We start from the raw sequence: 15,109 nt of genomic DNA, 5'->3' as shown, positions 1-15,109 counted from the left end.
TGGACCTTTGCTCTGTGATGATGATTTATAGATCTTAATTTACTTTCACATGTCTCATCTAAAAATACACAAGGGTGGAATTTTTCAGTTTAAAATTACATGTTGATGGGATTTATACATGTCAGTTAAACTGAGAATTCAGAATTTCAGTTTTAGTTTTAGCTAATCTGCACAGAGTCAGGCTTTTTCTCTCAACAGTGTCAATATGACAAATTTCCACTCCTGCCCAGGTCTCCATCCTGCTGGACCTGCAGATAATACTTTATTTTTAGCTCTTTAAAAGGAGGTAATATGACATAGTGGCTGGCCTAAGACTTTCACCTTATTCCCAGTCCTAGGGCAAGGGTTGGCCTGGAGACTAATGGATTAGAGAAGCATACGCTGTTCAAATAGTGCTGGATGTTCAATTTTGGAGGAATATACTGCAGTATATGCTGCAGGGTTTTCCCCCTAGTGGTTGACTTGAAGCCATTGTGTTTCTTAAAACAATAGAAGTAGACTTTTCTTTATATTATAGAACTGCTTCCTCAGGATTCCCTAACTTAGTTTTTAAAACATTTTAGAAGGGTACATGGTTTTCTTCAAATTGTCATTTGATAGATATGAATATAATACCCTGAAAACATACTGAAGACTTCTCTTTAGTATTTGAAAGGCCGATTATTAAAAAATACACAGGGCTGGGGAGATAGCTCAGCTGGTAGAGTGTTTGCCTCACAAGCACAAGGCCCTGAGTTTGATTCCCCAGTACCACAAAAAAAAAAAAAAAAAAAAAAAAAAAAAAAAATTCACAAATTTTCTTCTTCCTCTGTGTATCCCGATGTCACATTTTGTATAGTCAGTGTCACTGAATCAGCTTAACATGATTTTTCCTTAGCTTCTCCAACCATACTCTAAACTCCTCAAAGGCAGGAAGCAAATCCCATGCTTCCTTTGAGTCTCACTGTCTCCCTATTACACTGGACACATTGTTTTGTTTTTGTGACAACTGAATAAAGAACAAATGCCAATTTTTTTCACATAAATTAAAATAAGTAGATGCAGTCATGTAGCAGTGACATCTAAGGGGCAGAATGGAAGTCTTTCTAGTACTCTAGATGTCTGGCATGTTACACCTGACACACGACAGGTGAAAGGGAAATTACCTTAATTGTTTTAAATAGAACTTCACTTAAAATAACATTTGAAATATAGGCATATACATAAAGGCATAAAACTTGTGTTGACTTGGTAAAGTTACTTACAGAGCATAGTTGTGTTTCTGGAATATTGTATATCTGCAGATAGGACAGTTCAAAGTCAGAAATGGTAAAAGGGCAGATAAGCAGAGTTCTCGCAGTAAGAATTCACCTTAAGGGAAAAAAGTCATACATTTTATAATGAACTTATTTATGAGCATACCACAAGTTGTATAAAAATAAGTTTATAGCAGCAAATTTCTATTTTAGCAAGTGCTAATGAAAAATAACAAAGGATCTATGACTGTATTGTTAGCAGAAGTATAGAAGCTTTTCTGATACCTCCTGACCAAAGGCTAACAGAGGCGCTTTTGGTTACTAAGATGTATTTTTTTTTTTTTTTTTTTTTCTGGTCTCAGGCTCATTAACGATGGAAGTAGGAGGGAGAGCATATAAAGTGGTAGCTGCAGCTGTGGGCACTCAGATCATTTGTCACCTGGCATGAAGTTAGTGTTGGCAGCTCCCGAGTTCCAGCACAGAACACCAGGGAGCAAATGCCAACTGATTGTTGTTACTCACCAGCTTGCTGGCTCAGTCCTGCTCATTCTTCAGATTCTCCTGAAGTGTTGCTGTCTCCAGGTAGCTTTGCCCCACCTCTTTAAATGCACTTAGCACCTTTCTCTCCATTGTTGTGACCTCATATTCTCACCACTTAAAGACTTACCTTCCCTCCTCCTAAACTAAGGGCACGGGCTGAATCTTGACCAACATGACTTCATATCTCTGTCTTGCATAAAATAGATTTGCAAATATTTATGATTATCATATGTCACATGTTGATGTCAGTAGAGATGGCATTTGAATCTTAGTGCCACACATAAGTATCATTTTGGTAATACCATGAGGATTTACTCATGGGATTTCTATTTGTTATTGTGTTAATCCTCAAAAACAAAAAACTTATCAAGTTGGTGGCATTATCATGCTGCTTTATGTTAGAAATTAAATCACGGGCAGGTTAAGTTACCTGGCCAAGGTCACAGAGCAAAGAATAATGAAAGTAGAAGATTCTGAACAATACCTGAGACAGAGTCAATATGTGCTGACTACAGGAATGGGGGTTATTGGAATTTTATTTGTAGAAGACTGATTGCCATGTAAATGGGAAGTTGCCCCCACACAGTTAAGAACAGTTTGTTCCCTGACTTTAGTGCCTTATGTTGCAGAAATGTTATTTGTAGAATTTCCATGGAAGCCAAATGTGGTCAAGGAAAAAACTACTAATATGCACAATCTGAGAGGATTCTTATTTTTAATTTAGTATAATGTTGAGCATGTTAGAAATTAAAGAAATTGTTATAAGAAATATGCTTTTGTTATGGATCTCAGGATTTTAAAAAAAGCAAATAATAGCTCAGGTTACTTTAATACTTTGAAGCATTCTTTATTTTATTTATACATTTTATTTGCTTTGTACAATTTTTACTTTTTCTCAAAATGCCTTTTGTAGAAAATATGCTAAATACAGATGAACTGAAAGGAAGCAAAAAATCATTCATAATTACTTGACCAAATTATAATTATCATGAATCCTATGGCATGTTTCCTTTTTTGACAAAACTGCACACCCGTTTATATACGCACATGCGTTTGTACTCACATACATTTTAATATGAAATTGTTATAGATCGAATTTCATGTCCTATTATGTACTTATTATTTTAATATGTTCTTTAAAATTATCTCTAATACCTGAATAACATACTATGTGAATATATCATAATTTTATTTAGTGATTTTTCTTTTTTAATAGTCTTCTAGTTTTGAAAATACTTTTGTTCCTAATTTTAGCCTATTTGAACAGGGTTAATATGGTGCCTTACATAACAGATGTACCTCTTAAATAATAATTTTAGATGACTAATTAACATGTACTAAGGTTGCTAAAGGTGGGACTACATTTCTGACCAAATATAAACAGGCCATTTTTTTTAAGTCGAGTCCATGCTTAAAGAAATAACAAGGTAAAAATAGAATTGCAGATGGGAATGGACTAATATTTCTCCAGTGATCATGATATGCTATGACCTACAAGATCAGCACTGTAATCACCATTTCACTGTGATTAACTGGTACTCAAAGAGGATGAATGACAAAATCAGGCCGCTTTAGTGACACTGCTAGAATCAAATATAAGTCTCACTGCTGGACATTTTATCTTTTTCATCCCAACTACACCACATTCTGGCAGGGCCCATAGCTCAACGTCATACTTAATTTCTTTAAGCCTCAGTTTCCTCATGTGTAAAATAGAAGCAGTAATGCTCACTGCAAAGGATTTCTATGATGATTGATTTTGAATAATATATGGAGATTGAGATCCAAAGGGATTTATCTTAGGGCTCAAATGGTAGCATTCAGGTCTAAAACTTTCATAGGAAGTCCTTTCCCAAATTAATAGAGTTCGAAAACCTCCTGGGATTTGAGGGACTGGCTGGAGGCTTGTTAACAATCAGAATCCCAGATGTGAATCTAGAAGAGTTTGATTGAGAATGTGAGGTGAATGACTGTGTTTGTTTTTAGCTAGTTCCCTTGGTAATTCTGATGATGTGTTAAATGGCAACCACAGACATAGGCAACTAGAAAATGAGCTGAAGGGAGGATAAGAAGTTTAAGTAGAGGCATGGAAATTTGGCAGTCATTAGATATTGGTTCAAAGTAGAGCTACCCTTGGGAGAGTATGGCTGAAAATCATCAGCATCTAAAAGCTATGCAGGCCTTGAAGGATTCATTGTTTTCAGGTTATTTAAAATATGAAACACATCTAAGACACTTGAAATCAAAAGCAAAAATAATACAGAAATGATGGTAAAGTTTTTCCAAAGTAGTAGGACAAATGTTAAATGGGTTGATTATGAAAGTATTTTCACTGGGTACTTGATGTTTGTGTATTAAATCACATGTATATTACCTAAACTAAAAAATTTTTCATTTGTCTTTTGTTTTTCTTTTATTTCTTTTTTTGCCATGATGGGGATGGAACACAGGGCTTTGTGTGTTCTACCTCTGAGCTACCTCTCCAGAACCCCTCTCTTTTTAAAAATACAGATTATTTTAGGAAACACTTCTCTGGGTTTCCATAGGAACCTTCCAGTATTTCATATACCATAGCAGTTGAAATCCTTGGCTACTCATAAGAAACTTTTTGAGAGAGTTTGCCTCATTGAAGGATGATGCTGAAGGCACCATTCCAGTGACATACTAACTTTCCTATGTTTTTCTTTTTCTTTTCTTTTTTTTTTTTTTTTAATTTTGAGACAGAGTCTCACTAAGTTGCTTACGGCCTCTCTAAGTTGTTGGGGCTGGTTTAGAACCTGTAATCCTACCTCAGCCTCCCAAACCACTGGGATTACAGGTATGGGTCACTGTGTCTGGCTCATTATTTTTAATACTTGCCAGAAACATAACATTAAGAAAGTTGTCAGTGGAAGACATTCCCTATCCCTGCTTAATTAAAATGATACCAAAAGTTTGAAGACATTAGTTTTGTTTTGCTTTTTGGATTGTGAATGTTTGATGTGACTCCCTAAAAAATGTACCAAAGCAAACATTACTAATATGTAAGTATGTAAGTATCTTAAACTGATTTGGTAGGAATTAGTAAGGGGTCTGACATTAATATCTTTAGAATTATTATTGAAGGTATGAAATTCCTTGGTATACATTTGGTTAAAAAAATCATGTTGGACCAAATAATTTTGTGCATTTGTTAATGAATAATAGAATCAGTGGAGCCTAGGTATTTTGACTAATAGGAAAGTGAAATTTCTGGTTTATTAATAGAGACATATTCTGGCTAAATATAACATTCAAATTCTCTATAGTTGCATTTTTGAATTGTTCCTTAACATATAATAAAATCTTAGATGGCTGAAGATGAGCTTGAAAAGTGATTTTCAGGATGAGATAAGAATTTACAATTTCAAAGCGTTTTCGAAGAAGCAGTGTCACAACTTCCTTTGCTAATCCTTCCCCATGTGCAGGTACCTGCATTGTGAAATTCTTGGTTAAACCCTTTTGTAAATCCTTCCTACTGATGTAAAAGCCACATCTCCAAACTTGACCTTTGTGTTGACTGAGAAAAGCTGCTCATGTTGCTTTTAACGTATACCATATAGCTCTCTGGGGCTTATTATTGAAATCTCCCTCCACAAGTGCTGCAGACCAGTCATGTGTGTAGGCTGGCTCTCCTTATGATTTCCTTCTACGGGGCAGGGCACCACAAGCTTCACTTTCAGGCGGCTACAAAAGGGGCTTTTTCAGGTCTCCTTGCCACCTTCTAACTTTTAAATCAGTTTTCTCTGGTTTTGTGATATATTTTTTAAACTCTCTTCTTAACTGTCTGCATTTGTCTTTTCATCTTCTGCCCTCGACCAGCCACACTTAGAAAGAAAACAAAACAGAACAAAGAAAACAAAACAAAAAAAGTGTCTGAATGATACAGAAGCAGTTTTACTGTATTGTCTTGTACGTACATAATTTTTATATGTAATTTTCAACATTGTTGTTTAGACATGTACTGTTCAAATGCAGTTTCCTACCAAACATTAATAAAGTTACAGAATATTAAACTTGCCCTTGAGGAATGCCTAACCGGTGTGTAACAGTTACCATAATATTGCCACTGACTTTGCTGCGTGTTGAATCCTTATAAAAATGCTGATATTAGTAATATTATAAAACGCTGGAATTAAAGAATAAAAGATCATCTGAGTAGATAATCATGCTGATCACTTCACCTGATTCCTGAGTTACTTTTGTCAAAGTAAGGTCCTCTTCTACCCTTGGATTAAGAAATTTAACTTGATGTCCTGCTCTTTTCTGTCACCTGCAATAATTTCACCATAGTTTTGTACTACTCAGTTCATTACCAACATTTCCATGGTTCTTTCTTCCTTCTTATTTTGTAAGTCACCTTTTATTCTGGCACATTTATGGATTTTTCAGGTGGCAAGATTTCTTGATTTTCATTGATTGCCCCTTTCTACACAGAATCTTCTAGTCAATGTCAAAGGGAGTTTATTATATGGATACCTCATGTTTAGGAAATTAGATTCACTATACACTGATTATATTGAATTTGCTGTATTAGATTAGATCCACTGTATACATTCAGGAACTTTTACAACCTCTACCAATTTATTAAAATTGAGTACAATTCATTTTGATAAATTATTCAGAAGTACATTTATGATTTTATATGCTCATTTCAGAGACACTTCATATTTATCATTACATTTTAAAATGCATCTTTTTCAGTTTTGTAAGTGTATTTTTCAAATTGTTCCATTGTTCCATGTGCACATGTTTGAAAAAAATAAAAGTAAAGATTCGCTGCAGCTTTCATTGTCTATACTGTAAGACTGGCAAATTACAAAATGGACAAAGATAATGTATTGAAATTATGAGACAATTAAAACTTCATTCACAAGAAAAGGATGCTATCTGTCTGGTTTGATGATCCACATAAAATTAGGAAGAATAAGAAAAATCTAGGTTTGTACAATAATTATGCTAGATATCAGAAAATGATGCTGTGCAAATTAGCCTGCTATATTTTTAACTTTCATTTGGTGCTGATAAATCAGCATACTGCAGAGCTTAAGAAATTGCTTTGTTTAATTTTGCCTAAAACACTATTTAAACAGATCAATTACTGATTTGGATTTCGTTATAAAAAGAATGGTTAAGGAGGAAATTTCCTGTTGACAGGGAAGAAAGGAAATGTTTCAAAATTGTTTTCATGCAATAGTTTCTTAGCATCTGATAAGAAATCAAGCTACATCAAATCAATTTATTACAAATATAAATATGAAATGTAGAATGTTGATAGAAATAAATAATTTCAGCCAATAAAAGTTCAGATTTTTTAATATAGTGATGACATATCTTAAGTGATAACTGAGTTTCATTTTGATTGTTTACTTAATACACAAAATGATGGCAGTGTATGTATGAAGACTAATTTTCAGGTGTTTAATCTGAATAAAATATATCAAATAATGTTGCTAAAGGCAAGAATAAAGACCTTTATATATCGTAGAAGGTCATTTACTCCTCCCTTCCCTCAATTTGTATTATTTTTATTTCTATCAATGCCCTCATCTATCTTCCCTGTTTTCTCACTCACTCTGTCCACACAGGGACCAGGTTGGAGAAAAGAGATGCCTAAGTGAAGAACTCTAGTCATTTTGGAACACTGTAAATAAGGTGATGGTGGTAGGTAGCAAGCAGCTGAAAGGGTTTATTTGTATTCCAAAATACATGAATCTGCACCTGCAAGATTTTTGCCATCACAGTCAACTCTTTATTATTTAGAGAATTCTAAATAATGTGGAGATTTGGCTGTAACCCCAGACTTGCTTCTCTGGAACACCTCACTTTGTTCTTGGCTGCAGACATCATGGTTTCCTTTGGAAGAATTCAGCTTAGATGCGGAGGACTGAGTGTTGTGTGTGTGACTGAGTGTAAATCAGTCCAAATTCCAAAGGCAAATTATGTAGGGCTTGGGTGCACTATCTTGTACACATGCCTCTTTTTCTGCCTTTTTAAAAGCAATTGGGAGACGTGTACTTTTGATGTTTCTGTGCAGTATGTGTTCAAACACATTTCATGAGGTCTTCCTTAAATTCATACTTAACATTTAAACTTCTGTAAGTCCAGTCACTTCACCCAGGCTACGTGCGTTAGGTGATCAAATATTGGTTTTCCTTTCAGTGCCACTCTCAAAGGACTATTATATTTTAACCTTTTTATGAAGTGTTTTAATACTTCATAAAAAGAAAATTTAACATGCAAAATATCCTCTTTCTCCTCCACTGGGAGAATATAATGTGTACTGGCATTTTGGATTCCCAATTTTTAAAGATAATTATTTATAAAATTAATTATTTAAAAAAAAATCACAGAGTATGCTGGATATGGTGATGCACCAAAACAACAACAACAACAACCCTCCTCCCAAAAAACAAAAAACAAAAAATCAACAATCACAACAATCACAAAGCAAAACATTAAGTAGCTGCTAAGCTGCTACCATCATCTGTCTCTCAGTTAATGAACATAATATGTACTTTTAAAAAGCTACATTCCATACAGTAAGGAAGAAGCCTTTTTAAATTTCCTGTTCTTGCTACGTTATCTCAAGGAATGTCTACTCAAAATTAAGGACAATAAGAAACAAGATAATAGATACTAATATAGAGACAGTAATACAATGTGGAACCTATTTAATGTGAAAACTACTGTCTCATTCACACTTGAGACATTAGATCTGTGAAATTTGAGAATTTAAAAGAAAATTTAGAATATTATATCCACTTTCCAAGATGAGACAGGGGATGAGACCGTTGAGAAAACTTGGGGTCAACTTTGATCACACATTCCAGTCAATTAGACGTTTGAAATTCTATTCACTGAAGAGTGAAGTTTTGCCTGTGGTTTCTTCCTGGGATAATGGGACAATTGCTTTTGTGTTTCAGAAAGATAATCCTGGCAGCAAGGAGATGGATAATTTAGAAAAAAATCTTGTTGGACAATGTGGATCTGAACTGAAGGTAGCTAGGGGAAAATTCTAAACGGCATTTTAGAAGTAGATCGATAGAATTTTCAAATGTAATGTGAGGGAAAGTAAGGAGTTCAGGACTTCACTGAGATGTTTAACTAATGTGATTGGATAGCTAATGATGGCGTTAATCAGAATAGGGAATGGTAACTAGGCTTTCTCGAGGGAATATTTGGAATTTTAAGGGGAGAGCAGAATAGGGCAGTGGAGATGAGGAACTTGGAAATAGGTCATGGTAGGTTTGCTACCTGATGGAAATAAACAGGAAGATTTCTTAACCTTGGTTCTATTTTTTCTTTGGGAAGAATAATTTTTTGTGGGGGTCGTCTTGAAGATTTTAGGATGTTGAGCTACATCCTTGGCCGCTACCCATGAGATGTCAGCAGCATCCCTCCCAGTTGCACCTATCAAAGATGTCTCCTGACTTCTTTAAGGGTTCCCTTCGGAGGGACAAAATAGCCCCCAAATTGAGAAACACTGATGTAGAAAGACAAAGTGGGTGACACAATTCTCATCTAGAGTTCAGAAGACAGACGAGGCTTGAAATTAGTATTTAATATAAGTCATGATAATGTGAGTTTATGAGATTTTATAAGAGGAGCATGTAGATGGTGATGTCACTCTTTGATTTTTGTTTGAACAGCTCCTGAGACTGAAAATTTCTAAATTTATGAGCTAGATTGAGGAAGCCTATTCCATATTTGGCTTATTTCAAGTGTTATATGTTGTTATTATTGTTACACGTTGTTACAAATTGAGCCAAATTCCTTGTATCCTTCCAAAATTAGCGTTTCCACAACTCTACTCTTTTGTTCCTGGAACACATATCAAGTCTAGTAAGACGAATCAGATTTTTTCTTTTCTGTATACCGCCATAGATTTGAGTGCACCTGTCAAATTAATTCTGCAATTCAGTAATCTTTTCTCCTGGCTAAATGCATTTAATATTTTCAACTTTCTATTTAGATTATTTAAAAAATGAGCCTCAACTTACAGACTTTGACCATAATGTTTTTATTAAAAACCTTCAAAATTGCATTATTATTTTTTGCCTGTCACATTTATATCATTTTCTTTTATTTACATTTTTTTCTTATTTACTATTTTTATTTTGCACAAACTTTCTGTAAAGTCATTATGTTAATCAACATTTCATTGCTGTAACCAAAATACCTGACAAGAACCACTTTAGAAGAGAAAAAGTTTATTGTGGATCACAGTTTCAGAGATTTGGTCCATGGTTGACCAATTCATTGCTCTGGGCCCAAGATGAGGCATCATGTCTTGATAGAAAGACGTGGTAGAGGAAAGCAGCTCAGCTCATGGAGGCCATGAAGCAAAGAGGAAGGGAATGTGACCACAGGAAAGATGAACCCTCTCAGGGCACAACCCCAGTGACCTACCCCTCCAGCCACACCCCAGCTGCATACAGTTACCACCCACTCCATCCAAACTAGGAGGGACTGATTAATTTACAGCTATCACGATCCAATCATTTCACCTTTAAACATTACTTCATTAATACAGGAGTATTTGGGGAATACCTCATGTTCAAACCATAACAATTATTCCATATGATATATTAGGATTTTTTTTAACTCAAATGTGGAAATTTATATTCATTTTTTAAAAAATATACTCTTGTTTATCCCATCATTTCAACCTGACTGATCCTTTTGAATTATGATTTCATCATCTAATATGTCTGATATTTCTATCAGTTTCTTGCCATCTGCATGGTTGATCAGCATATACCCACAGACACACTCATCCAAGTCATTAATGAAAACACGAGCAAGGTAGGTTCAGAATTAATGGGATCACATAGTGCTGTTTTCCAGTCTTTTTATTTCTTACTTAGAGGTCTTTTTATTTTCACAGAGTTCTATATAAATGAGAGTCATATGGATAAACATTATGTTCCACCTTTCCCAGATAAAATCTTGAAACATAATCTTATTATAGAAGATGGTAAATTATGTTCCATTTATAGGGTGGAATATTGTCAGAGGAAAAAATGATTTTTAAGTGCTAAAAGCAGAATACATATAGCAATACAAGATGACATCATTTTACATATATATGTTATAAAAAGTATATGTAGGTATAAATATGGATCTAACTAGAGATAGAGAAAAACCAAGATCTTAGTGATAGCTGCCTCTGAAGTGATAATTATGGTTGATGTGATTTATTACTTTTTGTATTCTCAAATGTTAATGAATTTGTCACCTTCATATCATATGTAGAAAATATATTCTACCAAATATATTGTGTGTGTGAGAGAGCGAGAGAGAAAAAGAGGCAGAGACTGAAACAGAGAGATTGAGGATTCAATCTGGGACCTCACACATGGTAGGCAAGCACTGTACCACTGAGTTACCACTCTAGGCCCTACTGTATAATTTTGAATCAACAAAATTTGAAACAGAATCTGGACAAAAATGTATGAATCCTTAATGACCACATTTGGGGAAAAATCCTGACCTTTATAATAGGATAAACCTTCTCAATGAAGACACTTTTTTTTCAGTATTTCCTAGGAAGAAAGGGAGCTAATGTTGCATCAGATTTCCCAGTCACTTGCCCCAGAGAAGACTTCCTAAGAGTATGATAAGTGTCACTGACTAGGCTGGAAGAAGCCTTTAGATGAGGAAACATACTTGCCTGTTTTTGTCTTTATAACAATGTTATAAAGATAAAATGAGATGATAAATGTGGAAATTTGTGCACAAAAGTGTTAAAAATAATCTTCAATGGTAAATTACTGATGAAAAAGTTTACAGTATAATTATTTTGAAATAGCATCACTATTCACACACACACACACACACACACACACACACACACACACATTCTGTATGATTACATTTGACTAATCTGCAGAGCAAGTTCCATGAAGTCATGTACCTTCCAACACTTGGTGCAAAACCTCATACCTACAGGTAAACATTTTATACATGGACAGAAGATGAGTCATATTTTTGAAATAGTGGAGGTTTTTATTTAAAGAAGGGAAATAGAATAATAGTGTTTTAAGTTAGCAAGTACAAGTGTTCTTAGCTTGACATTTTGGTACAGCAGATGACCCATTAATATCATTGAGTAATAAAGACCACTTGACTTCCTCCTCTTCCTGTTCCCCACTTTAAGGCACTCTAAGATTCTATGTTTGACCTGATTGTCTCTTCATACTTTTATGATTTTGATTGCACACATTTCTTTAATCTCAAATGACTTCTTTGTTGAGGATTTAAATCAGTCTCAAATTTTTCTAGTTCTACATGAATGACTTATTGGTCAACATCTTTTTTTCTTTGATTTTGCTGATTATCTTCATTATCCACTCAGATTTCATCTATAAAAACTTAACATGATCCACAGACTATCCTTAACATCCACTTTTCAAAATACACATGTAACACATTCTGCTCTTTCAGGGGTCTTTTCTTTTAAGGGTACTGATCTTCTCAAGTCCTTGTTCTCTCTGGTCTGCTTTTCCTATTCGTTGTCTCCAATATAGAAAAAAAAAAAAAAGGGATCTTAATGCTTCTATTTCTAATATTTCTAACGATATCTCTAAACTCTGGGCTGGGATGTAGCTCAGTGATAGAGCATTTGACTTGCATGTGCAAGGGCCTGCTTCAAACTGAACCCCTGTACCACCAAAACAAATCAACAAAAAAATTCTACAATCTTTGTTACTTGTTATCATGATGATTCATTTTACTACTATAATTATCTTTTAGATGTCAAAGCAAAATAACTCTTTTTTTTATCTTTTCCTATTCAAAATCTTTAATGACCACCCCCTTTAACTACTTTAAACATAATATTAATGGTCCTGTGAATATTATTTGGAAGAAATAGACTTGGGGAAATATTAACTTCATTCTTCAACATATTCTAAGCTGCATTCTTCAACATATTCTAAGGTATGTGAATTCATAACTCAGGGGTTCCACTCAAAACAGATGCTTGGCATTCAATACCCCACATATTGTACACCCTGAATGAAGGAAGCAGATGTTTTTGTGAGGGAATTTGGACAATGATCTCAAACTCTTAGGCACAGTAAGTGTCCTCATTCTAGAATGCAAGACCTATTCCTATCTGGGTACAATAAAAAGCTAATGTGATGTGAACACCCAGAAAATACAAGGTAATTCTTTCAATGGTATTAAATGGTTAGAAGTCTTGGTTTAGCTTCTCTGGCATTATAAAGGATAGAACTAAAAAAAATAAATAAATAAAAAAAAAAAACCTTGTTCCTGCCTCTATCGATTTTACCTTCTTGTTGCCTACATTTGACCTAAAAAGAAATTAAAAAGGAAGGTAGATGGAATTAGAAATATTTCATGGAATAAGGAAATCTTGAATACAATTTAGGATGGAAGGTATGTTTTCTCTCAGAGAAGTATAACAAGAACCTTATATTCAGAGAGTTCAGTGTGTTGGGTGGTTCTGTATCCAGGAATGGTGAGTCAGAGGCAACCTGTTTAGATAAGACATAAACTGTTCTAAATGAAATGAAAGACTTAATGCTAAACTATAAATAGATTGTGAAGCAGCGGAGTAGCTAGTTGATAATTTTTCAGTTGATCCACAAAACATTTTAATTTCTCTTGTTACATGTTATATTTAAAAAGGAAAAGGAAGTTTGTGGCTATGAAGAATGTTTTCCATTATTAATTATGCCCAAAGAAAATGCTACTGAAGAAAAAAAATTTTGTTGTTGTTGTGTGATTGTTTTTATAATGAAGCCTGTGGACTTTCAAATGGAATTCACAGATTAATATTGGAAGACAAATGACTATGTTTAAAATCCCAAAGTGTTAATACTATTAAATAATTTATCTATGTATTTCTATTTTTTCTTTAAAGTAGACTGAAGCACATATTAAATGTGAAAGCACTTTTTCTTCTTAGAAAAGCAATAAATGGGAAATTACTAAAGATATTTTCTCCACAATTTTGGAGCTAGAAATGAAAGTAATGTCAACCATTATAAAGGTAATGTTAACCATTAATTATAAAATTGTTCTAAATGAAAATCTATTTATAATGTTTATTCAAATCAGTTCTTATTGTAGTATACGATATTGAATATTCAAATTAGGATTTGTTTGGGGATTTTTCTAGATTCTTGTTTCATTTTGTGGGAAAATCAGATCCTGAGAATCAATGATCTTAGCTCTACCATATTCTAGCAATTTTGTGCCTTGGTCTCATCTTGCTAGGGCTGCTTAGAGAGCTAAAAGTATGTGCCAATGTATGGTATACAGAGTTAAAGTTTTTAAATGTTCTTTTTTTCTCCCCACTTATTTAATCCTTCACACTATTTCTCCAGTCAAGAACTGATCCCTGACAAGCTATGAACCGAAAACAGTTTACAAGCCTATGAAGGTGCCATCTGCACATTTAAAGCAGACTATGTGGATTTAAAACCACTTCAACTGATACTCCACCTTTAATTAGAAAATAAGTAGTCACTCTCCCTCACACCATGTCCTCAATCTGTTTGAAACATAGAGAAAACAATACACAGACGGCATATGGGGAGTTTTTGCAACGCTGTGATGAAGTTCTCACCCAAAGAAATCCCTCTGTTCTCTGGAGGAGGATAAGGTTTGGAGGAAAACCTCAGACAGGCAGATACTTTAATTGAGCCAAAGTTCACTTATGAAATTCTACAAATTAACATTAGTCTGAAGTGAAAAGGTAATTTAGATCGTTTTGTTGATTTTCTTTTAATGGTCCCAAAGTTTTCAGACAAAATACCAAAAGGGAACCAGACTTCTATAGTGGAGGCCGTAAACTACGCTTTGAATTGACAAGGTTAGATGAAAGGTGAGCCACAGAGTGGGTGTAGCCTGGGTAAAAATGTATTGTCCAAATACCAGAGAGACCCTGAGTAGAAGCCACCAAAGTGTACTAGCCCATTGCTGAAAATGGTATTAGACAACTTCAACTTCATCTCCTCTTCCTCCCCCTCCCCTTCCCTGCCCTTCTCTGCTCCTCCTCTTCCTCTTTCTCCTCCTCCTTCTTTTCCTCTTCCTTTTTCTACTTCCTTTTCTCCTTCTTCCTTTTCTTCTAGTGCTAGTCTTGGTAGACATGAACAAAACCAGATATTTTATAATTTATATGATTATATGAAGATATTCCAACAGTATATAATCTAATTTTGTATATAAAGGCATACTCCCACTCTCTTTCAATGAGTGACAGCCTGTTTCATTGATGAGTGATTTCTAGTTTCTAAGTTAAGAATTTCTTCTGAAGCCCTGTAATCAGTGAACACCATTCC

The 15,109-nt window shown here is 34.4% G+C and overlaps 1 long non-coding RNA gene across 1 annotated transcript in view; it reads left to right on the top strand.

Moving 5' to 3' along the window:
* The first annotated feature begins 798 nt into the window (after window positions 1–798).
* The window catches only part of LOC306670248, a 253,586-nt gene continuing 239,275 nt past the window's right edge, over window positions 799–15,109 (top strand). Inside the window, exon 1 of the long non-coding RNA XR_013766359.1 lies at window positions 799–1,817. This is a non-coding gene — a long non-coding RNA (uncharacterized lncRNA). The remainder of the gene's footprint in view (window positions 1,818–15,109) is intronic.

The sequence above is a fragment of the Sciurus vulgaris genome (genome assembly GCF_902686455.1).
Source record: "Sciurus vulgaris genome assembly, chromosome: 10".
NCBI classification, from domain to species: domain Eukaryota; kingdom Metazoa; phylum Chordata; class Mammalia; order Rodentia; family Sciuridae; genus Sciurus; species Sciurus vulgaris.
Note: the sequence above shows the minus strand (reverse complement) of the source record. Positions and strands in the feature narration are given on the sequence as shown.